Below are 27187 nucleotides of genomic sequence, written 5' to 3' on the forward strand. Positions count from 1 at the left end.
GCTATGAGCAGTATCTTCAATATCTAGCATTCAACCACTACCCACCACCTTTGCTACCACCACTGTGTTCCAAGCCACCATTATCCCCACCCTGAATTATTGCAATATAGTCTCATCTAGTCCAATCTGACTACTGGCTCCACGACTCACTCCACTGAACTTGAACATTACCAAGGACCTCCACATTACTAAATCCATTGGTCACTTCTCTGTCATCTTGTTTGATCTTTTAGGAACATTGGGAAGAGGAATCCACAAGCTTGTCTGGTTTCTTTTATTTCTCTCTGTATATTTCTTAACAGCCTCCTCTCTTGGCCCTTCCTTCTCTACTGTACTTCAACCTCTATCTCTGGTTAAAACATCAGCCCTGAGTTTCAGACCTATATAGCCAATTGTTTACTAGCTATTTTCTCTTAAATGTACCAGAAAATGCCTCAATGTCCAAAACTGAACTCTTGTTCTTCTTCCCAGGGCTTTTTGACCCCCAGTGGCCCCCATCCACCATGCTACCTAAGCAACAAACCTGAGAATCACCTTTGACACCTCTCTCTCCTTCACCACACCTATCCAATCAGTCCCTAAGTCTAGGACATTCTACCTCTCCCCAGTCTTTTAACTTTAATCCCTTCTTACCATCTGTTTTAGTGGCACTTTTAAAGTCCAGGTTATAATCATCTCTCACCTAGACTTCTGCAACTACCTCCTCTCTGGTGTCCTCACTTCTACTTTTGCCACTCTCCTGTCCTCTCTGCATGCTGCAGGAAAAGGGATCTTCTGAAAACGTGGAGCTGGGCAGTGGCTCTCCTGTGCTCTACTCCTGTAGGGACTTCTTCCTCAGTGTTCCCAGGATCAAGTTAAAGCTCCTGAGATTGGCATTCAAGGCACTGTAGGACCTGACCCTGGGCAACCTCAGCCTGTCTTCCTCCCACCACTCCTTGTATCTGAGGTCCCAGCCTCACCAGAGCACTCATGGAGTCATAACCAGATATCTGTTCCCAGGACTAGGGGATCCTCAAACACAGGAATCTTGTCAGAGTTGCTTTGTCATCTCTGTCCCCTATGTGTGGGTCCCTATGTACAGGAGGCACACATGTACAGGAGGCACACACAGTTTCGTGTTTTCCTCCATCTGTCTCCACAGCCCCTGTCTATGTATAACCCTGCTCTGCTTGCAGTTTTCCCACCCTTAAAAATATTAGAATTTTGTTGTCAAATCCCACCAATGAATTCCATATGTATTATATTGTTTCTGATATTTTTGTGGTGGTATTAGTGTTTTGTTTTGTTGTGTTTTGTTTTCGTTTTATGTTATTCCTGTAGTGTCATGGCTGCCAGCCCCTGGAGGCCTAATCGAAATTCTATGGGAGCCTGTCACCAGTCAGCCACACAACAGCAGAACAACAGCCACAGCCACTGTATCTGCACAGCACTTTACAGTGTAAAAGACTTTTCTCGGCCGGGCGCAGTGGCTCACGCCTGTAATCCCAGCACTTTGGGAGGCCGAGACGGGCGGATCACGAGGTCAGGAGATTGAGACCATCCTGGCTAACACGGTGAAACCCCATCTCTACTAAAAATACAAAAAACTAGCCGGACGAGGTGGCGGGCACCTGTAGTCCCAGCTACTCGGGAGGCTGAGGCGGGAGAATGGCGTAAACTGGGGTGGCGGAGCTTGCAGTGAGCTGAGATCCGGCCACTGCCCTCCAGCCTGGGTGACAGAGCAAGACTCCATCTCAAAAAAAAAAAAAAAAAAAAAAAAAAAAAAAAAGACTTTTCTCCCATTTTCCCACCACAGTCCCCTTCCACCACTCAATGATGTAGGGAAAGCAAGGACTCCATTATTCTTGTTTAGCAGATGAGGAAACTGAGGCACTACAAAGGTTGGAAGGGTCACTAATGCCTCTCAGAAAAATTCTACTTCCTGAACAGGAGGTCAGGGTAGCCTCCAGCAAGGGACTGGGCTAGGGTGAGACAAGCAAGGCACTGAGGGTGTAAAACTTAAGGATGCATTTACTTCCAGGGTCATGCAAGTTCAAGGTTGCTGCCAGACAGTAAGCACCTGCAGGTGGAGAGGCAGACCCTAGAATGGCCCCATGGGAACATAACTATTACCAGAGTCCTAAACAGGAGGAAGAACCCTAGCCCAGGGCTCCAAAGACGGCTTCCTGACTGACTTACTGGGTACCTTTGGGTCAATCCCTCCTCCTTTCAGGGCCTTGGGTTCCCCAAAAATACACAGGGATTTCACATTCTCTGTCTTGTGAGCTAGTTTGGTTTCCAAGCTCTCCTCTGTGACTCTGGTTCCTGGTCCAGCCCCTAAGCCCAGAAGACAGTCAGTGCTAGGGAGCTGCTATTATCAGCCCCTTAGAAATCCACTTTGCATGAGTCTGAGCAAGCTGTTGTGCATAGAAAGTTTGATTTAAGGCGATTTCAATAAGCCCCAATTCATCATCCTGAAGGCCTTTGAAGAAAAGACAAGTGCCATTTTCTAAATGCCATTATGCAATCAAGCCTTTTGCAGGCAGCCCGACAGGTCCACATGCCCATACGCGTGCCCAGACTAGTACATCTCATGTCTTGCTGAGTGTGCCTCGGCTCCCTTAACCACAGAGCTCCGATGGTATGGGGGCTGGCGAGGATGACACAGGAAAGAGACCAGGAGCCCCAACAGTGAGACGGACCACAGAACAGGCATTCTGTGAAAAACTGTAGAAGATCCCATAGCAAGGAGGCCGTACCTGACCCAGGATGTTTATTGTCTGTCAGGAGCTTGAGCCTGTTCTCTGAGCTCCCTTTCCCTGCAAGACAAAGACCCAAGGCAACCTTCTAAGAGGACCATTGTCCCTGGAATGCAGTGCTAAGAGCAGTGACTTAGGAGCCAGGTTTGAGTCTTGGCTTCAGTACTTCTTAGCTCTCTGACCCTGGGAAAGTGAGCGACGGCTCTGTGCCACAGTTTTCTCATCTTTAAACTGAAGGTAATAATAGCAAATCAACTTCCTAGAATTTTGTGAAAATCAAATGCTGTGTTATCTACAAAACTCTGAGAATGAGGCTTAACATGTAGTAAGCTTTATATCAGTATTATGATTCTTGTCATTTTCACAGCACCACAAACAGGAGTAGCAAATGTGGGAGCTGGAAAGTAAGCTAGGGATTCCCCTAGACCATGGGGTATGGGAGAAGCAGAGCAAGGTATGGAAAATGAAGGCCTGATTTTTAAATCCTGTCTTCACTTTTCTATAGTCATGGGTTTTGGGGCAAGACTGGGTACTGGACTGAACCTCCTTCTCCATCTCTAAAAGGGGTAGAGACTCCCCAGCTCAGGGGGTTCTTTGTAGAAATTGATGAAGAAATATATGGGACACTGCTTTATACCAGGCAACACAAAAAATTACCCAGCAGGGTACATGTGAGAACAAGGTCTCTTGTTTCCCAGGCTGTGCTCTTGGTAGGACACTAGCTTCTGCAGTGCTCACAGGTACCTCCCTAAGAAATAGCCTCTCTTCCAGCCGTAGACCTAGCTCTCAGAAATGCCCCATTTGCACATTTTAAGGAGGAATCATCAGAGTCCCATGTTGAGCCTAAGCTCTTTGATATATCTGGCCAAAAGAAAGGTTCTTAGGACCTTACAGTTGTCTCACAGTGGGGACCAGCCACAGTAAACCTGGACCACAGTGGCCAGCCTGTACATTTGTTAGTTGATGCCTGTGGCGTGATGAAAGGATGGCAAATGGCCCAAGTTAGAAGTCCCACATTAAGCCTTGGCTGCCTTTGTCTACCCAGAAGCTATCACTCTCGTGTGCTGACCTTGCATTGGCATGAAAGCATGGGAAACAGTCGAAGTGCAGAGCCCCACTTTTAGCCTATAACTCTTGCAAGTGGCTGTTTTCCTGGTGATCTCTTGCCCTACAACTTCTGCTCTTCCTCAACTGCCCTAAGTCAAACCTCTTCCTTTCCCACATGATGAGGGAAAGGAGAATGTGGGAGGGGGTCCCCAGCTTCTCAGCAGCCTGGAACCTCCTTGGGGAAGCACAGGAACCCTCACTCCTGCAAGCAATAGCTCTATTTTACCTGGTAGTCGAGCAAGGCACAACTCTTCTTCCTGAGCCCTCATAAAGAACTGCCCTCTGTCACATCACATTGCCAGGTCACGATTTATTTCCCCCTAGGCCAGCTGCAGTAGCCTCCATGTTGCGTGGGCACTTATCCCCCTTCACATCTCCCCACTCTCCAGCCCAGCCAGGTCAGCACGAAGCTCTACATCAGAGGGTGATTAGACTTGGATAGGGCTTTTTTTCCAGACATAATTGTTTCTTAATTCTTTTAATTTCACCACCTTTAAAGATTATAAGCAACAACTGGCACTTGATAAAAAGAACATTAGTAATTAATTGAGTTTTCAAGTAATGCTGCTTTTGTGGCAATTTTTCAAAATATATATGTAATTTTAAATCTGCAATTTAAAATCTGAGGAAGCAGAGACCCTTCCAAATAGTGCATGAGACCCCTACCAAGGGATAAAGCAATGCAAAAACCTAAGTAAGGCCCCCAAACACCAAGGAGAAAGAATCTGTTCATTTATTCATTTGCTTATTCACTCAATCACACATTTGCTTGGTCATTAAATTAGTTAACTTACTCTATCACACATTCATTCACTCCTTCATTTGTTTGTTCCCATCCTTCTTATATGCTCACACACTGACAGAACCCCTCCCTCTCTCCCTCCCTCCCTCTTTCCCTCACTCTGTACCACCCATAGCTCCATGGTGACTTAGGGCTTTAGCTGATTTTATAGATTTTCTCCAAAAGTACCTTCAGTGTTCAAAGAAAATGATTAATTTTCATACAATTAGCCAACTTGAACCACACTCCTTTCATTCAATACACACTGCTTGAGAGTTCACTATGTGCAGCGGTAGCAAGAGACAGATGACATTGACTACACCCTCATGTGGCTTATGGTCAACTTCGGGAGATAAGCATTTTCGCAAATGCTTATATTAGATACAAGAATCCAAAAGAGGAAGTACCTAATTCTGGCAGAAAGGCTGCATGCAGGGGTCCATTCAGTGAACTTTCCTGAGCATTTACTATGCATCAAGGCCTGGGAATACAGAGAGAACTAAGACATTATCTTGCCTTTATGGAGCTCAAAACCCAAAGGTGGAAAAAGACACAGTACCAAACAATTGCTATAAAATATGGGAGGCACTGGGTTGCTGGGAGACAGTGCAAAGATCAAGTAGTGATGAGCTCTGTTCAGTGAAAACTTATGAAAGAGCCAACCCTGGTCTGAGGTCTTGAAGGAGGGGTAGGATTTTGTTTGACAAAGGTAGATAAAAGGAGAATGCTTCAAGTGTGATCCATGGGTAGAAAACACAAAGTATATTTGAAGATTAGTAAAGAGTCTTAATTTTCTAAAGCAGAGGATATGTTGAGGGAGTTGGTGGAAATAAGACTTAACCCTTGAGCAAGGTTTTGAATGTCCATTGGGATTTTATTGTGTGGGTAAGAGGAGGAGACATGGATTGTTTATGAGCAGACTTGTGTTATGATGACAGCTGGGCTCAAGAGATGAATTTGGAAGTGAGATCAGAGAGATCATAGAGCCTTGGGGCAATCAGATCATCGAAGAAGCCAGAGGTACTGATAGACCGGAGTTGGACAGTAGGGAGAGAAAAGCTAAGGCAAACCTGAACGTGAGTGCTGCAGGGAGGCTGAATCAACAAAACAGACTTAACGGGAAAGATGAGAGTGAGCTAGTCGGAGATACTCAAGAGGTTTTTAGAATGGGATACCAAGAGTATAGTGGCGCCATTATGAGAGAGAGAGAGAGAGAGAGAGAGAGAGAGAGAGAGAGAGAGAGAGAAGCAAGAAAGATCAAGGGGAAAAGGGTGATGGGTTTGGTGGTAGATATGTTAAGAAGCCTGAGGAATAGTCCAATGAAAGTGTTCAAGATGCAGTTGGACAATAGGCCTAGAGCACAAGAAGGAAGCCTAAATTATTAGAGATAGATATTTGTATCACATTGATTAGCCTCTTGACCAGAAATTCTTAACATTGGGTACATGTGAACTTCTGGGAGCCCATAAGATATATCCTAATGGTAGAATTGGCATGTCTTGGTAGTGGGTTAGATGTTGGTGGAAGAGGAATCTTCCAGGTGTCTGTGAAGAAATCTGGTTGGTTAATAATGTCATTTACAAAGTCAGAGGACAATAGAGTAGGACAGGGCAGGGGACCTGTGTAGAAAAGAACATGAGATAAGGGTTAGATATGATGAATTCAGGATACTGGTAGGCTGTCCAACTGAAGATGTCTACTAGGCATTGGTTACATGAATCTGGAGGCTTGAAATAAGGTCTGGGCTGAAAATTGATTCGGGATGGTTAAGGCCAAAGGAATAGATTAGATCATGCAGGAAGAGTGCGGAAAGTGAGAAGGGGAGACAACTTTGGGACTGGTTAAGAATCAAAAATGAATTCCAAATGTCTGGCTTCAGAAAATAGACTAATGATAGTGTTTGTTCCTGAAATAAAGAACACTTTGAATTATTTCAGAGGAGTGTGAACATGAGAAGTTCCATTTGACCCAGATAGGATTATAGGTGGTTGTGGGATATGCAAGTGGAGATTCTCGAGTATATCTATGTCTGACTCTGGAGCTTAGGAAAGAGAATTGGACTGAGACAGATTCTTGATTTTACCACAGAGATAACGACTGAAGCTGGGATGTAGGTGTGGTCTCTAAGAGAAAGCAAGAAGCTGTCCAAGAAGGATATGTGAACAAGCAGCTTGCTGCACAGTGGGAGCTAAGGAATAAGAGTGGCTCTAGGAAAAACTAGAACATGAGGCTAAACAAATTCTGCAGAATGAAGCTTGGCATGTTGACAATGAGGGAGTCATGAGCAACCCTGGGGGAAGTGGGGATGAGAGCAGATTCTAAGGTCTTAAAAAGTTGCAAGAGGGCATAGGAGGCATCACATATAGACCTACTCTTGCAAAATTTCAATCACGTGGAGAGAGGCAAGCTTCACAAAAAGTGGAGTTTTCTTTATAAGATAAGGGAGAAAAAACGGTTACAGGCTTAGGAGAAAGAGCAGGAGAAAGGAAGAGAAAATTCTGGAAAGAAGGGACAACTGATAGGGAGAGTCTGGGTGGGACACAGGAGTATCAACATCAGAGGACGATAAAAAGCAAATGCTTTGACAAATATGCAATTGCAGGGAGGACAATCTCAGACAAATTGCCAAAAAGTATGGTGGATCAGTCTGAGGGTTTACTTGATTTACTCCACATGCACTCACCAACAAATTACACATAATCATTCCTAGATCCTAGACATTATTGTTATCTTTAGTTCTAAACATTACTCTGGGTGGTTGGATCAGAGGTGACAAATTTCCAGGCCACATGGAAACAGGACATTTGCACATCTCCATTTCTAGCGAGGAGCAGGGTAGAGCTCTGGAGTATTAGTTGCCTCCTTCTTGCCCTGTAGCCCCTCCCATACTGCCTTCCACCTATTCCTTCTCCAAGCACCTTTGTCCCAGCACTGCCTGGCAGCAGCTCACTCAGAAGAACTCAGAGGGAACCAGAAGCACAGGATCGAATGTGTAGCTCTTGTGAAGGAAGTGAGAGAAATGTTCTTTGATTTCACTAGGCTAAGAAGAGAGAAGGTGACAGGCCAAGTAGATTCAGAGGGAAAGGGCAGAGGAGAAGGCACTCAACAGGTCTGCTCAGCAGCAGGAAGGTGGCTGGCCATGCTGAGAAAACATGTGTATGTGTGATATGAATGGAGGTTGTCCCTGCTTCAAATTCCCAGCACCCCACACCTTTTCTCAGTCCCAGAGGTGTGGATTCCTAGCTGATTACAGTCCTCGTGGTGTCTCTCTCACCCGAGTTCGCTGCTAAGAGGCTGGTGCTGATATTTGGAGGCACCACTCCCTCTCTCCCACCACCACTTCCACATAGAGCCCAGGACATCATAGAGGCAAGCGGTATAGTGTGTGAAAGAATTGGCTTTGAACCACTGAACTGTTCCATGCCTCAGTTTCTTTGTTTGCAAAATGGGACTAATGATATTTACCTTGAAGAGGCATAAGGATTAAAAGAGGTAATCCACACAAAGCAACTCTCTTTGTTAATTAATCTTTCTCCAGAGGTCACTAAAATCTCATCAGGGGAAGTAAGACCACGGTATTTGATTCACTTCAGCTTGGAAACAAGCAGATCTTAACATCTCATTAGGTATTCCCAATACAGTTTTATCCCCCAATCAACACAAATGATGCTGTCTGACTTACAAGGAAAAATATGTGATTCACAGTGACCGCCAATTTCTCTTCTGCTCCATGGGGGATTCGGCATTTTTGTTCTGTTGTGTAGGAGGAAATCCAGCCTGATTGTCACTTACCCAATATCTCCCATGGTGGCACTCTGTGGGTTGCCTTGTTGGGCACAAACTCCAAATCAGTAATGGCTACATAATTTGCGGAACCCAGTACAAAATGAAAACGCAGGGCCCCTTCTTCAAATTATTGAGAATCTCAAGATAACAACAGTAGAGTATTAAACCCAGCATGGGACTCTTCTGAGCACAGGGCTTTGTGGAACTACACTAATCACACACCTGTGATGTGGGCCTTGCCCTTAATCTATACCCAGTGCCCTGATCTTGGTGAAGGAGAGCCCACAACAAAGTCATAGGTTCATCTGGAAAAAAAAAAAAAAGGCCCACTGGAAGAGATACCACTAGGCAAAGAGCTCATTCCTGATTCTTTTTCCCAAGAACCAGTCAGGTAAATGACGGGTAGTTATTCACAGATAAATCCTTCAGGGTCAGAGTTGTGGAAAGGCATCTCTGTTGGACAACTATGTTCCCTCTCACTATAATCAACCAGCAACTAACTTTCTTCCTTCTGTTACTTTTTCTAACTTCTCCAGGTGGTCTCCACTCTCCCAACCCCTGCGCTCCACAGCATGAGACACCAGCACAAGGGTACTCTAGGACAGGGGCCAAGAAGCCTGCTGAGCCTTGGGGGTCTGCACCCTCTTTTCTAGCTATACCCTGCATCCTGACAGTAACCATCTCCTTAGTGGGTGATGATCTCTCAGGTAAGTCCGGGAGGAGGGAGGCTTCCCTGATGTATTTCTGAGAGCATGTGAGGAGAGCAACAGGGAATAGAAAGCTGAAAGGATGTACAAACCTAGAACAGTGCTACTTAGGAGGTCCATGAATCTGTGCCAGTCTGCAAGGAAGTAAGAACAAAAGTGCAGAGTGTTTCTAAACTTTTATAGCAAGTTGATAATGCCTATTAAATTTGATAACAAAAAATAATTTAAAAATAATTATGTCTTTATTCTCATTCTTCCAGTAATTCTGTTTTATTGTGTTTTACCAGAGTATTGGTCCATGCTCTTTGGAAATCTAAAAAGATAATTTAAAAAATTAAACAAAACAAAAAGTAGGTGCTTCACAGTAGATAGATGGCAACCATGGTTTCCAGCCTTGTCATGCCCTCCCTGACCCTGCCTTTGGTGTAGTGGGCAAAGCGCTGAGGCAGAAGTCAAAGGATCAGGGTGCTTGGCCTGGCTCTTTTATTTCCTTGGACAAGTTGTTTATCTGCGAGTTCCCTTTTTCTCATCTGTAAATGCTTCATGAGGACCCCATAAGATCTTAAATGAGAAGGTGTTTTACAAACAGTAAGGTGCGGCATTTAGTCCAGCCACCTCATACCCCTGCCACAAAAGCAGTACTGGATCCTAGCACAATGGTTAAAAGCACAGCCTTTGAAGTCGAGCTGTCTGGATTTGGATCCTCCCTTCACAATTCACTAGATGGGTTACTTCAAGCAAGCTGTTTAACTTCTCAGAACCTTCATTTTTTTTACCTGTAAAGAATGAATCATTTTAATACCTACCTCATAGGGTTGTGATGAGGATTACTTGGGTAGCACTTAGAACAGCATGCAGAACATGGTACACAATAAATGGTAGCCAGTAGCATGATCTGATTACACCCTGTTCTTGTCACTACATGTGATCATTGTCAGCTTTACCCATGTTCATTGTTCTCTCCTTTCACTGCTACATATCTCCATCATTTTTATCTTTCACACTTCATTTATCGAGTCCCAGATTGGTGCCTTCGTATTTCCCATTAATAATTGGTTATTGCTGGTGTAGAAGATACTATTGATATTAGAATATTGATCTATCTAGCAAATGTGCTCGACTCTCATTAGTTCTAACAGGTTGTCTAATTCTCTCGGCTTTCCATGTAAACAATAACATAATTTTCAAATATGCCCATTTTGTTTCTTCCTTAACAACCTGTATACTTCTTATTTCTTTCTAGGACTTACTATATTAATCTGGGATGTGATGGCAGCATCCTCATCTTGTTTCCTATGCTGAAAGGAACGCTTCTAAAGTTTCTCCTCTACTAGGTATGATATCTGCTGTTTTTAGTGGGTAGTATTGATACAGGTGAAGGAGACCCCTTTATAAAGAATTTTAAATTTTTATCACAAATAGTGTTAAACTTTATTAAATGTGTTTTATGCATCTATACAAATATTTTTTTTTCATTTTTTCTCTGAGTGCATTAATATAATAGATGATATTTACAGATTTCCTGATGCTTAACTATTCTTGCATCCTGAGGATAAACTCTACTTGGTCATGACGTAATTTTTTTGTTGCTGTTTTGTTTTAATACATCTTTAGATTTAGTTAATGTTTTGTTTAGATGTAGTTAATATTTTGTTTATTATAGGTGTCCTGTAAATCTTTTCTTATGTTATTCCTCTCCACTTTTGGTATCAATATTACAGTAGCTCTGTTACTCAAGTGGGCACATTCCCACTTTTTCTGATTCTTGGAATAACTTATAGAGGAAAAAGATTATCTTTTCATGAAAAATTTGATATGACTATTGACCTATAAGACTTTCTGGAACAAGACCTTATGCAGGAAAGTGAGCTTTCAACCACCACTACAACCTTACATAGTCATTGGCCTATTCCATTTTCTTAGAGTCCAGTGTAGCATTAAAAAGAATCAAGACATCTGTTTACTCTCTGGCTTTCAGCCTTTTGTTATAGCACCAGCTTTCTCATAACACCATCCCTAAAGAAAGAGGAACCAGACTTGCAGTTTTGCTTCTGAGTCTGCCATTCTTTAGACAAGTGAAGAAACTGAGACCGGGAAAGGCTTCCTCATCTGTTAAATGATTTGGACTAGTGGATCTTTAATGGTACTGTAGATAAAAAGGATATTGTCCACTCTTGTCTCTTAAGAGCAGCAGTTAACTCAACTCAGATACAAATGAAAAAGATATAAAGAAAGAGAAGAGGAAGGGAGAGAATAACAGCTGCCAGATGGTTCCTGCCTACCTAGTCCAGTACTTTTTGTTCCCTGGGTGATCCAATCTTCCATTTGGAAAAACTCTTCTAGATGCATTTTCACATAAAATCTCTTACTGGTATTTTGCCAGGAAGATCTTGGCCCAGTTGGCCTTTGGTTTGTCCTGTCTTGAAAGAATGTCTCCCACCACCTTCCTGGGGGCTGTCTTGGACTTTTGATTTCCTGCCTGAGAAATAAACTCTTCCCTATTGATGATGATTAACAGCTTGAGTTGAAACTCCTTCTGGACATACCAAGTACCTGTACCCAGGGCTTAGCCTTGGCCAGGCCACCAGAGAAAAAAAAATACAACAACAATAAAAGGAGGAATGTATTGTTTCCCTTGTTTGCTTATCAGGAAGCCAGTGACTTTTAGTATCATGAGAAGTGATTTTTGTTTCATTTAATGGGACTTGAAGTAGCCCACAAGAGAAATTATTGACATGATTCTAATAACATTTGGGACATGTGGTGGGCAAAATTCTAAAGATAGTTCCCCAAGATATCTGTTCCCTGGCTATTCAATCATACGTTGATCTATATACTGGTATAAAGACATTTTTTCAGATATAAACTTTCAAGTCAGTTGACTTTAAGATATGGAGATTATCTGAGCTGGTGTTTTCTCTGACTGGTAGCACAAGAGAATGTCAAAGAGATTCACAGATTTGATGCATTCTTGCTGGCTTTGGAGATAAAAGGGCTCATGTGCAAGAACCAAAGAGTGACTTCTAGAAGCTGAGAGCAGCCCTCAGCTGACACCCAGCCAGGAAACTGTGACCTCAGTCCTAAAACTGCAAGGAACTACACTGCACCAACAACCTGAATGTACTTGGTAGTAGATTCCCCCTAGAAACTCAGATGACAACTCAGCTCAGCACATATCTTGATTTGTGAGACCTCAAGAAGAGGACCCAGTTAAGCCACACCCAGATTACTGACACATGGGAACTATGAGAGAATAAATGGGCATCGTTTACAGCAGCTAAATTTGTTTCACTACAATGGAAAACTAATGCAGGACATCTAATGGGTACTCCCAAAGTGTACTTCCAAAGCCTACATCTCAGCCCTTTGCATGCATGAAACCAAGGTGGGCACACAAAGTTCCTGCTCCCCTCTCCAACCCTGAGCAGTGTCACCAACCTTTGCTTATGGGCTGAGGCTTCTGTGTGATCTTCTGGTTGCTGAGCTACTGGGAAGAGACCCACTTGACTTGCCCAGAGTTGGAACTTCTTTCAGGCTAATAGGAACAATCCCTGCTATTTTCAGAGAGCTGTGTACAAAATGCTTCCATTGTCATTGTTTCACAGAGGCCTCACAGAGATCCCCCCAGCTGAGCGAATTTCTATCTTGATATAAACAATTATATACTCATTTCCTAGATGAAAAAAAGAGACCCAAAGAGGGCAGATGGCTGGCTCAAGGTCACAGAGCAAGCATGTTAAAAATATCCTGCTATATAATGTAACTTACATTGGGTGACTACTGGTGAATTCCTCAGTTGGTGATTTGCAAGACCCTGAGGTTTTGCAGTTCTAAGCAGTGTACTGACAAAACCTGGTCATCCAGGCTCCTTCTCCTCATGTTTATCTGCACTTAATGAGTGGAGACGTGAGGATACCTATGAGCCGAGATGTATCTGCTTAACATCTACAGTCACAACGCACCTCATGTTGCCCCTTTGGCTTGCAAGGCTCTTTGCCCAGCTTGCCACATGGCTGTCTCCCTCACTTCCTTCAGAGTTTTGCTCAGTGGGGCCTTTTCTCACCATCCTGTCTAAAATTGTAGTGCCCTTCCAACCCTACCTTATGCTTTATTTTTTTCTCTATTGCAAGTACATCTGATATTCCACATGCTTTTATTTCTTTGTTGTCTATCTTTATGAGAACAGGGATTTTTGTCTGTTTTGTTGACTGCCTTATCACCATTACTGAATACATTTTCTGTCATATAATAGATACTCAATAAAATTATTCTTATTCTTATTACTACTATTATTATTATCACTATCATATCAGAGCTGGGATGGAAATCCAGGTATGCGTATAGTCAACCCCTCCCTCTTCTCTAATCACATGGCCACTTTGACTCTGTAGAAACAGAGGCTGTGTCAAAAACCAACCATCATATTCCCACTCACTTGGGATAAGGTAGAGGGAGGCTGCTTCTGCCCCAGACCTGTCATTCCCGGAACCAGGACTGACTGCAGTGCCACCTTCTCTACCTTTTTTTATGCCAAGTAATTTCTCAAAATGATGGCTCAGGCCCCAAGAGATGGGGATCTAGTAGGTTGTTCTGGCCCCTCAGCAGGAAACCATGCTTGCATAATGCTTCCTTTTAAGAGGAGAGAACTAGGGCAGCCCTTTACTTCAGAGTAAGTTAGGGTCAGCCAAAATTAGAACCCAGACACAAAGTAATTTGTTGTCACATTATCTGTAATAGCAAAAATTTGGACACAATCTAGATGTTAGACAATATGAACAGGGTTAAGAGAAATTGTTGTACATCATCTCCAAGGAATATTATGCAGCCATTAAAAATGATTATTATGAAGACAATGTTGTGACATAGAAAAGGTTTACAAATCCGATGGTAAGTGAAAAGACCAATTATAAGACTGTAAATATACTGTAATTATAGCAATCTAAAAATAAATGCACACCTGTGACCAAGGCCTTGGAGGCAATGTGGGATAGAAAATGAGCTCTTATGGACTAGGATGCAGGGATTATGGGTGATTTTTTTTGTTTGTAAACATCCTGTAATGTTGTCTAATGGTGTCATAATATTGTTGTTACAGTAAATAACTACTGAGGAAAATAAAGGCAAGTCTGAAGCCTCTTGCTGGCTACAGCTGCCTTGGACAATGCTCCACACATGGTGGCTACTTACTGTCTAGTTTATGGTCACTATCATGAGTCATCACCCCTCCCCTCTACCTGAAAAAGATTCTGGTTGCTCCTTGGTGTTCTCCATCTCAGTGAGTCGTGCCTCCCTCTTCCACATCCTCCGACCCTTCCGTCACTGGGTCCTGTGGATTTTGTCACATGAAGAGGTTCAAATCTTACTTCTCTACTTCCTAAGTCTAGGCCAGTGTTATCTCACACCTGAATTACAAACCAACAGTTCACCCAGCCTCCAGCCTCAACCCCACCAGCCACACAAGTGTTATGAAGTGCTTAAGGTGACCCACTAGGATGCAGGCTAAAAACACGTAAACATTCATTCAACTTTGTTTAGGTCATTTCCCTTTATATTTAGTTGTATTTTGTACACAGTGTATCTAGCTCAGTTGTACATGTTTATATGCTGTAGGTATATATTTTCAAAAATATTTTATTGATAGGACTGGTAACCAAAAATTTTGATTGTGAGCACCAACTAGATGTTTCTAAAATATTGTTTTGATTGTTTCCCTCTCTTGTTTAAAACCCTTCAGTGGTCTTTCACTGCCTGCAGCATAGTTTCCTACATAACCTACCAACCTTTCCAGACCTGGTTCTGCTGACTGTTCCAGCACTGTCACCCATCAGCCCAAGTCCCAATTCTTTAGCCTCTAGGACCACCCTGCAGCCCAGAGAGGCTACTTTCAGCCTTTGTGGGGGCTGATCCAGTGGTGTGTGCTGCAGCCAACTCATAACAGGTCCTGACAGCTTAATGTATGCATCTCTTCCCAACTGTGCATTCAGCTGATGCCAAGTTAGTAGCTTAAAATGGGCCATTGTGGGATTATTTACAGCATGGAAATTGGAAAACACTACACATCAAAGGTTTCTTTCTTTTTTTTCCAGAGAGCTGATTGTCGAATATTTACCAGCACACCATTGAGCTGATCCCTCTTCTTGGAATGTCCTTTTTGAGACTCTTCACTGTGCCCTGCTTCAATATTTACTTCAAGCAACATACCATGCAGGCAGCTTTCCCTCACTCTCTTTTGTCCCTTCCTGCATTCATGCCTCCTCTCTATAAACTCCTTAGGGGTACCAGTCTCCCTGTGTTCGTGGTACATAGAACTGTTCCAGGTGCTGTGTGTGTTCAGGGAATGTTTGTTAAAATTGAATGAAATTTCTGATACAGCTGGAAAACCTCCATGCCTATAGGCCCCATGTGTCCTGGTGAGCTGGTTTGGGAGAAGTAAACCCTAGGGACAGCTAGAGAAGGAATTAGGAAATTTTCAGTCTGTCTGGGAAGTGGCCAGATTTACAACTCAGCTCAAAGAGCACGTGCCACCATCCTCTTCCTTGCTCAGGCTTCAGCTTTTCCCAGCATCTCTAAGCAACCCTGAATGGCCTACAGGCTGCTATAGGGAGTCAGTTCTCCTACTGAGGAAATGATCACTCATACCACATACCTGAACAAACAGCTGTTACAGAAACCATTGTGCCAGAGGCAGGGATTATAGAAATGTGTCCCATTAGATGCCAAACGGAAATTTGTTTTCCTTTTGCAATAATCACTTATAACATTTATCACTGCACAAGCAAGTTGGTACTTGAAGGATACATCTAGAGTCATTCTAAATATAGAACTTCAGATTCCAGGCTTCCCTGAAGGAGGAGAGGTAAAAGCCCTTTGGAAAGGAGAGCAGAGACATGTCAAGTCCTGCCAAAAAGATACCAGCGTGGTATACACATGAGATCTGGGGATGATATCTGCCTCTCTGCTTCTCAGAGCAGAACCAAGAGACATAAACAATTTTTTTTCTCAAAGTATTAGCAAAAGCCTGACTTCTTACTGGGAAGTGGGAGAGGTAGAGATTAGCCTCTGGTTCAGGAAGGAAGGCTACCTTCTGGACAAGTTCTTTGGAAGACTCTGTACCCTCACAAAGGGCAAAGGATGACTGGCTTCAGAGATCCATAGAGAAGGAGCATACAAAAAAGAAAAAGAGAAAATATAGCCTAGTGTTCCTCTGACTGAGGCAAGAAGAGTACTGCTAAAGCCCCTACTCAAAGCTCAAGAGAGCCTAAGGCTCAGGAGAATGGGTGAAATAGATTTTTGGTTTCTCTGGTCTCAAGAGAGACTGTGACATCCCAGAGACTTGGGTTTTCATTCTAGCCCAGTCATTCATCCACTAGCTGGGTGATTTGGGATGAATTAATTGGCTTTGCTGAGCCTTAGTTTTCTCTGCATTGCAGGCACAATGATATCTTCCACATAAGGTGGTGAAAATAAAGTAGATGTGATGGTGGATTTTATGTGTCAGCCTGGCTAGGCTATGGTGCCCTGTTTTTGAGCAAACACCTGTCTAACTGTTGCTGTGAGGTTTATTTTTTTCATATGTGGTTAACATTTACAGTGAATAGACTTTGAATAGAGTAGATTATCCTCCATATTGTGAGTGAGCCTCATCCACTCAGTTGAAAGCCTTAAGAGAAAAACTGAAGTACCCCAAATAAGATGGAATTCTACTTTCTAGCCTCCAACATAGAAACTCTGCCTGGGTTTCCATCCTGCCAGCCTTCACTATGGATTTGCCAGTCCTCACAATCACATTAGCCAATTTCCTAACGTCTCTCCTTCCACATACACACACATACACACACACACACACACACACACACACATCCTGTTGGTTTTGTTTCTCTGGAGAACCCTGTGTGATACAGTAGATGACAAGTATAAAGCACCTGACATGAACCGAAGCACAAAGATTGCACCCAAGGCATAGTAAGAGCTCTACCACCTAATAAATATATTCATTTCTGACCATCTTTACCCTCTAATTTGATAGCTTCTAATGTCGTCTTAACTAGCTTACCTTTACTAATTATGCAAGTCATCCGATAGGCCCCCACCTTAAATACTTTCAGTTTGATTATAGGCTCTAATTGTACATCTACTTCTATGGATCTTAAAACTGGATGCACATTATGATCATCTGGAAAGCTCTTTAAAATTATCAGTGCATAGATTCTATCTTCTAATATTTTGATTGAATTGATCTGGGATAGATTCAGGACATCCATAGATGTTAAAAGCTCCCTGGTGATTCTGATGTACAGCCAGTGTTGACAGCCAGTGATGTAGAAGATGCCCAAGACCCACAACACTAATTATCCAGAAGCAAAGGAAAATTTGATAAGGATGCATCCTTTCATTCGCACATTCTGTTGTTCGCACATTCTGTTGCCAAATAAGTGCTCTTCCCCATCAATGAAGGGTACTACCCTCACCCAGTGCCCAAGTCAGAATACTAGGAGTTATTATCAATTCTTCTCTTTCCTTTACCCTTCTATCCAATTCATCAGTGTCCAAAAATCCTGCATCTGCTTCCTTCTCTCCAATTCCACTGCTGTTCCTAGTCCAAGCTCCACTATCTCTTTCCTGGGACACTGTATACTTCTGTACAGTCTAAATCCAATCAGGACAGTGAAACTACACAATCATTTAAACAGGAAAGTTTAATATAAACAATTATTAACTGGCAGTTTTGTAAGACGAAAAAGATCAAGAGAGCTCTAACACAACAATTTGACCATACTTAACACTACTGAATTATATACTTAAAATGGTTAAGATGGTACATTTTTAGCTTATACATATTTTATTACAGTTTATAAAAAAATACGCTCAGTGAAAGAAGCCAGACACAGAGGAACACATATTCTAGAAATGTCCAGAAAAGGCTAATCTATAGAGACAGAAAGTAGCTTAGTGGCTGTCCAGGGCTAGGGATGGGGATGAGTGACTTCTCATGGGCACAATGTTTCTTAGATTATGGAGATGGCTTCATAACTTTGTAAATTTGTTTTAAAATCATTGAACTGTACACTGAAAACTAGTTTTGTGGTATGTAAATTTTACTTTAATAAAGCTATTTTATAAAAGAATTATTAATTATAACAAGTGGCTGGATTAATAAGGGATTGGCTAGTAATGAGTAAAAATAACTCTAAAGAACATAGGAATCACAGATATAAGGAACCCCTAAGAGTGTCATAGAGTACCCAGTGAAAAACCCTGTTGTGAATATAAATTTGTATAGCCATTATGGGAAACAATATGGTGATTCCTCAAAAAAACTAAAAATAAAACTACCATATGATCCAGCAATCTCACTACTTGGTATATACCCAAAAGAAAGGAAATCAGTGCATTGGAGATGTATCTCCCATGCATGTTTATTGCAGCATTATTCACAATAGAATGTGAATCAACCTAAGTGCCAATCAATGGATGAATGTATAAAGAAAATATGAGATATATACATAAACACACACGCATGCACACACACACACAATGGAATACACTTCAGCCTTTAAAAAGAAGGGAATCCTGTCATTTGCCACAACCACAGATGACCTGGAGGACATTATACTAAACAAAACAAGTCAGGCACAGAAAGACAAATACCACATGATCTCACATATATGTAGAATCTAAAAAAGTTTAACTCACAGAAGGATAGAGTAGAATGGTGGTTACCAGGGGCTGGTGGAGGGTGGGGGGAATGGGGAGATGCTGGTCAAAGGGTATAAAAGTTAGACAGGAGGAATAAGTTCAGATTTATTGTACAACATGGTGATCACAGTTAATAACAATGTATTGTATACTTGAAAATTGCCAAAAGAATAGATTTTAAATGTTCTGACAACACACACGCACACACACAGAAGATAAGTGTATGTGGTGATGTATATGTTAGTTTGATTATAGTAATAATTTCATAATGTATATGTATATCAAATTATCACATTGTGCACCATAAATGTATACAATTTTTATTTGTCAATTATATTTCAATAAAGCTGAAAAAAAGCAATGCATCTATCAAAGACAATGAGGTTATTGTATACAGATAATACTTTAAAAAGAAAACAAAGCAAAACAAAATCCAACCGGGTTCCTCTCAAAAGGGCACGGAAACCAACACAGAGGGGCTCCCTCTGACTAAAGAAAAGATAAGTACAAATAACTACAATAGATTTAAACAAATCAAAAGCGTGTGTTTGGCCGGGCGCGGTGGCTCAAGCCTGTAATCCCAGCACTTTGGGAGGCCGAGACGGGCGGATCACGAGGTCAGGAGATCGAGACCATCCTGGCTAACACGGTGAAACCCCGTCTCTACTAAAAAAATGCAAAAAACTAGCCGGGCGAGGTGGCGGCGCCTGTAGTCCCAGCTACTCAGGAGGCTGAGGCAGGAGAATGGCGTGAACCCGGGAGGCGGAGCTTGCAGTGAGCTGAGATCCGGCCACTGCACTCCAGCCTGGGCGGCAGAGCGAGACTCCGTCTCAAAACAAACAAACAAAAAAAAAAAAACAAAAAAAAACAAAAGCGTGTGTTCATATATCACCTTTGGAAGATGTCAGGAAACCAACATATTCTGAAAAAACATACTGGGAAGATCTTCTTCATAAAGAATTCCAGCTAACAAATATAGAAGGAATGACAAAATTGTTATATCAGTATTTTGTAGCTTCCAATGAAATAAGAATGCACACAATGATCGACAATGGCTGCTATCAATAGAATCACTAGGTGAAAGGCTCTCAGGCAACTTTATTGTAGATGTGTGAGACTGACAATGCCTAAACCCAGGAAGCAATTTCAACATCACAAAAAACATACACCCTGCCCCAATCCTCCCCTCAGTTTGATATAATACAAACACCTGTGGTATGTGTACCTATGAAGTGTTTTGCACTACAACATTCAAATCTATATCTGGTCAAGCCTCTCTATGTAACTATTAATTTACAGAAAATTCAGGAGTGAAAGATTATGTTAAATGACACTATGGGAATGCAACTAGCAATATCTGGACTGTGGAATATTCTAAAGGACAAACGACCAGGTTTCTTCAACAAATAAGTAGCAAGAAAAATGGGGGATGGAGAGAGGAAACCTGGAGATTAAAACAGGCTGATTAAACCTGGAGATTAAAACAAATAAGTAAAACAAATACAATGCATGGATCTTTTGGATCTGTATTATTAAATGACATTTTGGATCCAATTACTGAGTGACATTTATGAGACAATCATGGAAACTTGAATATTAAGTAAATATTTGATTATAATTAAGAAATCATTTTTAGATGGGATAAAGGTACTGTAGCTTAAGGGAAAAAAAGAGCCCTAGTATTTTAAAGATATATACTGAATTATTTAGGGATAAAATTATGTATTTTGTATTTGCTTTAAAACAATGAGAGGATAGGGGATTGGAGAGGTTTATAGATAAAAGTAAGTTGGGCACATGACAATAAACGTTGAAGCTGAGTGATGGGTATAAAGAGTTTATTATATTATTCTACTTATATACATGTTTGAAATGTCCCATAATGAAAAATGTTTTTTAAATAGGAGAAATAAATAAAAGCTCTCTTGTATCCCCCAGGGCTGGGACGCACATCTTGTTAAAGAGAACGTGGCCATGGTTCATCAAGTGGTGGTAAACTTGCTGGACATCCATTCTCTGGAACTGGTCAGAAACTGCCCTCTAAGATGCTAAGGAAAGCTGTTCACTGGGAGGTGTCCCATCAAAAGCGACCAAATTGGGTGCCAGAGGAAGATGCTGGCCGCTGGGCACTGCTGATCACTGTCCACTGAGTTATAAAAAAGCCACAAGTACTGCAAGAGAAGCCAGTCATGCTGTGGGAGCTGGGCACTGGGGAAGCCACACATGCTTTAGGAGTCAGATGCTAGAAAAGCCATGTTTGCTGCAGGTACTGGATCATGGAGAAATCATATGCCTTGCAGAAGCCAGGTACTGGAAATCTATGTGTGCTACAGAGGTGAGATACAGAGAAGCCATCTGCAAGGGCCACCAAGAGCCTGCTGAGGCAGCACACCAGAACAACGAGGAAAAACCCATTCCCTCTGGCAATGTCTCTCCAGTGCCCTCTCCAGACAGAACTTCAGCGAGCAGGGACAAGGAAAAAGTATTTAAAGGGCCCAGATCCAATTTCACAGGACAAGCAAGAAGGATAAGCTTGGAGCTGAGGAGCAATAAATCAATGATTCCTCACTAATCTCTCTGCTTCTGTTCTTGCCCATCGGCAACCTGTTCACCTCATGGCAATCACAGTAACCTTTTAAAAATGGAAGACTTGTCTTATCATTTCACTTTTCCTTGGAATAAAATTCAAACTCCTTCTTATGGCCTAAAGGTTCTGCATGTTCTGGTCCCTGTCTCCCTTTCCTACTGATGGCAGCTACCACTTCAGATGGCCTGCCGCTGCCATCACACTGGTTGCAGCAGGGAGGCCCTGCTGGGGCTGCACACTATGTGGAGCTGGCAGGAGTCAGTGACAATTGGAAGCCCTGCTCCTTCCAAGTTGGGGTGGGAGCTCCCCAGGTGTCCTCACTGTAGACCCCAACCTCCCACTCCATGGAGCAGGCAGGAGCCACACTCTCCTGGGTGGAGCTGCAGTCACCCAAGTTGTGGCTACAGATCCAAACCTCTGTGTGCTCTTGGTCGGGGGGAGGGTGGTGCCAGAGCAGGCAGAACCCATGCACTCCCTGGTGCAGCTGTAGTAGTCCCCTGCCCTCCGTGGTACAGCTGCAACTGCCCAAACTGGCAGCTGCAGCCTCAGGCATCCCTGCACTCTTGGGGGCCTGGGAAGGCCCTCCTGCCCTTGCAGTCTCAGAAACAGAAGCACCTGCTCCTGCTGCCTGGCTTGTCCCTGCTGTTGGTGCCTGCTCTGATATTAGTCAGGGCCCAGCTAGGGCACTGTGAACAGCAAACTCAGGGCCCAGCTAGGGCACTGTAAACAGCAATAGAAGGCAGACAGATTCCTGGGCAGAAGGGGCCGGGTCCCCAGTAAGGCCCCACCTTCAGGCCAGGGAGGGCCTGAAGGCTGGAATCTGGGCTGCCAGTTCCATGGACCAGAGTGGGGACTTGTGGTGCCTTTTCCAACCCACTCATGTCTGCCCATGGACCAATCAGCACACATTTTCTCCCCTCTGAGGTCCACAAAAACCTGGGAAGATTAGGCAGAGGATGACCAGCTGCAGAGAGAAGCTACCTTGTCTGCTGAGAGCTGCAGAGACAGCAGAATGACCTGCCTGCAGAGAGGAGCTACCCCCTGCAGGTCTCCTCTGAGCTGTTGTAACACTCAATAAAGTTGCTCTTTGTCTTGTTCACCTTCCACTTGTCTGCATACCTCATTCTTCCTGGATGCAGGACAAGAACTTGGGCAAAGGTGCCACCAGTTTCCAGACGGAAAAATGACTTCTCAAAGTCTCCTTTGCTTCTGTTTCATGAGGCCATCTCTCTGCCCAGAACTCCTTCTTATCCTGCCCGTTTCCTACCCCCTGGCCAGCTTAACTCCTACTTAGCCTTAGATTACAGTCCAGATGACCCTTCCTCAAGGAGGCCTTCTTTGGCCTGAGGCTGGGTCAGCTCCCTGAGCACTCTGCTCTCGCCCTTTGGAAGTAGTCATCACACTTGAAGTTACTTGGCCCACGTCTGGCTGCCCCACAGGACTGTGGATTCCACGGGGAAAGGACTGTATCAGTTGTGGTCATAGCATATCCTCAGGGCCCAGCACAGTGTCTGACACTCTGTCAGTGCTCAGCAATATTGTTAAATAAAATTTAAATGATGGTAGACACCTCACTGTAGCTGCATTAAATCTGTTAGGGAGAACTGTGTTTGACAAATTGAACCAGAAGATGTCTGAAGAGAGTGGGTTTAATCAGGGAAAACTCCTGGAAGGAAATTACATTTTATGCCAGACAAGAAAGGGGTGGTGGACCTAGATTGGCATAAAATTGTGGAACTGATGCATGGAATAGAGTACTTAGGAAGAAGGGCTTGACTAAAACAAAAACATTAAAGTGGAGAGAGGTAGAGATGAAGCTAGAGAGGTGAGGGTGAAAGAAACAGCAGAAGGGACATACCCATTCAGCAGATCCTGGAGCCCCTGAGGATGGTTAGCGCCAGATGGTTTTGGAAGATGAATATGGCCTCTGCATATCTGAATGGGGTGCAGGGAGTGAAGATAAACAGGCTGGGCAAAAGAGAGCTGGTGACTGGTGGCTAAACTTAAACTGCATGTCAGTGAAGGTGGAAGAGGAAGGGGGAGGAAGGGAGAAAGAGGTGCATGGATTACAGTGGCAACTCTAGGGTTGGAAAGAAAGGTGATTATCCCATATTCTGGACTCTATGCTGGGTCCCAGGGGTGAAAGAATTGTGCTCATCTTTTAATAGAATTTGTCAGTGGCAGAGACAGACATTCACCAAATATTCAGACAAATAAATATTACCAACTGTGGTAGCTGCTAAGGAAGAAATTTGCAAGCTGCTCAGACTGAAGCCCGAGAAGCCTGACCTCATCCAGGCATGCATAGGAGGCTTCCTCGAGGAACCGAGTGGGAGGCTGAGATCAGAGTGACCTAGTCCACGGCAGCAGGTAGTGACGCAATGGAGGGAGCACTCCAGGGAGAGACAACCTCATGTTCAAACACAGGTGCCTGTACATACACATGTTTTGCACCCACTCTGCTATCCTTGGAGGTCCTAAGGGATTTCCAGGAATAGCTTGGAGCCAGTAAGTCTTACTCACTGTGGTACATTTGTCCTCAGCCTCCACTAAACCCTTTAGGTAATCTCTGAAAATCAGCACACCTACTCACAACAAACTTATTGACTTCATAGGGAAACCAAAGCACAGAAGGTTGAAGTGATTGTGCTAAAAGCACAGAGAGGGAGCCACATGGTCACTAAAGGTGCTATTTGGGACAGATTCTAGTTGGGAATCAAGTAATCAATTAGGTCAGCAAACGGTCAATCGGCTTCAGCCATTAAGACAACAAGTTGGTGGCACTGTTATCGACACAGCCACAATGACTTGAAGACAGGCTCAGAAGCAAGGCCATAGCTATCCTGGTCAGTAAAGTACTTTGGGTCCTCACAAAGCAAGTAATTTGGACCAGCTGTGTTTCGTTTTTCACCTCCTAAGCCAAGGGTGGCCCTCTAGACACATCTATCAATGAAAGAAGGCAGGGCTGAAGGTAGAAGCTGAAGTCTTTGTAGGGGAATTGAGAAAAAGAAGAGTATAGGCCAAGAAATTCCACATAAGCTGTTTCAAAACCTCCAAACCTCTGAAGTGTGAGAAAATAGGAAATGAGGAAGCAATCCAGAAGATGGCTCCTCCCTCCACCCTTCTCCACAGTGCAAAGCATTACCAGCACTAAATCATCCCAAGCTGGGTAGAATAACAGAATCACTGCGTTTGAGATGGAGGGAGAAGTAGGGTCTCCATGTCTCCACAGGCTAGGCTTGGGGACATTGCTGACCCTTCCCAGTTTCCATCCTTCCCTCCGTCCCACCCTTTCTCTCCTTCCTAATTCCAGACACACAGGAGCTTTTTCAGCTCGCGGATCTACTGATGATGTAACCCCTTCCAGTCTAGACCAGAAGTTTCTTGAAGGAAGAGACAGAGCAAGAATCAACTCTGTGTCATTTCCATGTCTGTAAGGCCTACCCAGTACCTGGCACTGAGTAGGCACTCCGTAAATACTGCTTTTGTTGACCTCCTCCCCGAATTCAGAACAAAGCTGTTTTCTTAGGAATCCCCCAGCCCTGACTTAGCAGCCCCTGAATCCTGCCCAGAGATGTTCCCTGCACTAAGTTCTGCTTTTCCTGACATATTTCTGAGCATAGGAGCTCCTTCCACTCCCACATTATTTAGCCACTGCCTTGTCATCCTTTCTGACCTAAGAGACTCATTTTGTTAAAAGTCTCCTTGAAATTCTGGCCAAGTCATCTATCTGTGCAGGAGGAAATCTCTGGGTGCAGGCTTCTCCTGATCTCATGAAAAAACACCCAGACAGTGCCCTGTCCTTTCTCAGAGACTTATATCCCTGGTGCGAGCCATTGATCTATTGGTGGCCAGGCTCCCCAAGGCCTCCTCGATGAGGGCACTGAAGTAGAGCCTTAAATCAGGGGGATGATATGGATGGATGGGATACAAGGGAGGGGATTCCAGGTTGAGCTAACAGCATGAGCAAGGGATGGAGGTGGAAAAATAAACAGCAATTGAAGGTAACAGTAAGTTGTTTTGTCTGCTTAGCATCCCGGACCGCAGAAAAGAAGTGTGGAAGCTGAGGCTAGGGAGGGCTGCCTGAGCTGCCACTGAGGGCTTGCACTTTGTGCTGAGGGTGGTGCTAAGCTTCTGGAATGTTCTGAGCAAAAGGAGGATATAAGCAAATTTATACTTGAAAGACTCCATATGGCTGCAGTGTGGAGAACAGATTGCAGGAGACAAAAAATGGTGTTCAGAAGACTACTCAGGAGGTTAGGATGGTTGGGTATTGAGATGGTGGTGGCCTCAACTAGGAGGAAGGTCCTAGACTGAAGAGAAGTAGACTGGATCAAGCAATAATCAAGAAGGTAAAGGGATAGAACACAGCGAATGACTGAATTCAGGATGTAAGAGCCAGGAAATAGGTGAAGCTTTATGAATCCATATAATACATTAAAATTTATGAATATATAAAATACATTAACTAGCTCTTACCGGACATCATGTGTATACAGAGTTCTGTGTTTAGCAATAGGAACACACAGGTACATAATACATCGTGCCTGCACACAAATAGTTCCAAGTCTAATGGAAAAACAGGACAAGAAAGTACCAATGACAATGAAGTATCCCTAGTTGCTGAGGAGCACGAAGGAGAGGCTCCACATCCTGCTTCAGAAACATGGGAAGGCAAAGGGGGAAATTTGCATAGGGGTTAACCACTGAGCCAAGTGTTGATGGACACCAAGTGAAGGAGAAGGGCACAGTTACTGCAAGCAAGTACACAGCATGTGTGAAGGCAGTGAGATGTGAAACAGCATGATGCATAAATGGAGGCAGGGATGAGGCGGATGGTGGCACCATTAGCTGTGGTCTGGGATGCAAAAGGAAGAACAGCTTGTGGTGGTGGTGGCAGGTAGCAGGGAGGCAGTGTTGGGCTCTGTCTTGGACATATTGTGTTTGTGGTGCCTGAGGAGTAGTTAAGTAATCTCTGTAAAGAGCTCCCTTTTGGAGTTGAAGCCAGGCTTAGGAGGGATGGTGATGGTGATGGTGGCTCACCTAGGCACCTTGCCCTTCACCTTCTCAGTAGCATAAGACCAATGGAGCTTAGCAGGACTGAGATAAGGGGGTGGAGGCTACCCATGGCAGTGCCTTTTGTTTGCAGGGCTGTGTGATTCTGCGGCACTCTTATGTTTGTGGTGAGCTGGCCTTCCCAGGACCTGAGTGGTTGAAGCCCGTTTGACGCCTGAAGGCATTCACTCCTTCTGCCTCCTGTGGAGCATCGGGGAAAGAAGGTGAGTCACCAAGATCATATACATGATCATGTACAAGATCATGTCTGCAAACAGCAGACAAACAAGGGGTGGCAAAGCCCACCTTTGCCACCTAGTCCCCCACCTGGGTATTTTCTTAGCCACTGTTTCTGTCACAGGTCCGGGTCTGTATTCAGTCCTGCCTCTCCTGCAGCATGTTGGCTGCACTCAAGGGGAGGGTTGACTTCCTGGTTGCCAGTGAATACCTCTGAAACCAGAGTTGCACTTGAAGAATGAAGCAAGACCCAGTAGTACACAGAGACACCTTATTTTGCCCATTGTCTGCCTCACTGGGCAGGATAAACCTGCTTTCAATAGTAGTAATAAAGAGGAAAGAGGGAGGGCTATGCATGTAATAGGAAGAATGAGTCTGTAGGAGTGTCAGAATTTCAGGAAAATGTGCAGGATAAGAGCATGGAGCTGAAAACTTGACTAGAACCAGATTATAGGAGTTCCCAGTGAGGCATCAGGCCTGAGGCTCAGCATCA

Source organism: Chlorocebus sabaeus, chromosome X (assembly GCF_047675955.1).
Source record: "Chlorocebus sabaeus isolate Y175 chromosome X, mChlSab1.0.hap1, whole genome shotgun sequence".
Taxonomy (NCBI): Eukaryota; Metazoa; Chordata; class Mammalia; order Primates; family Cercopithecidae; genus Chlorocebus; species Chlorocebus sabaeus.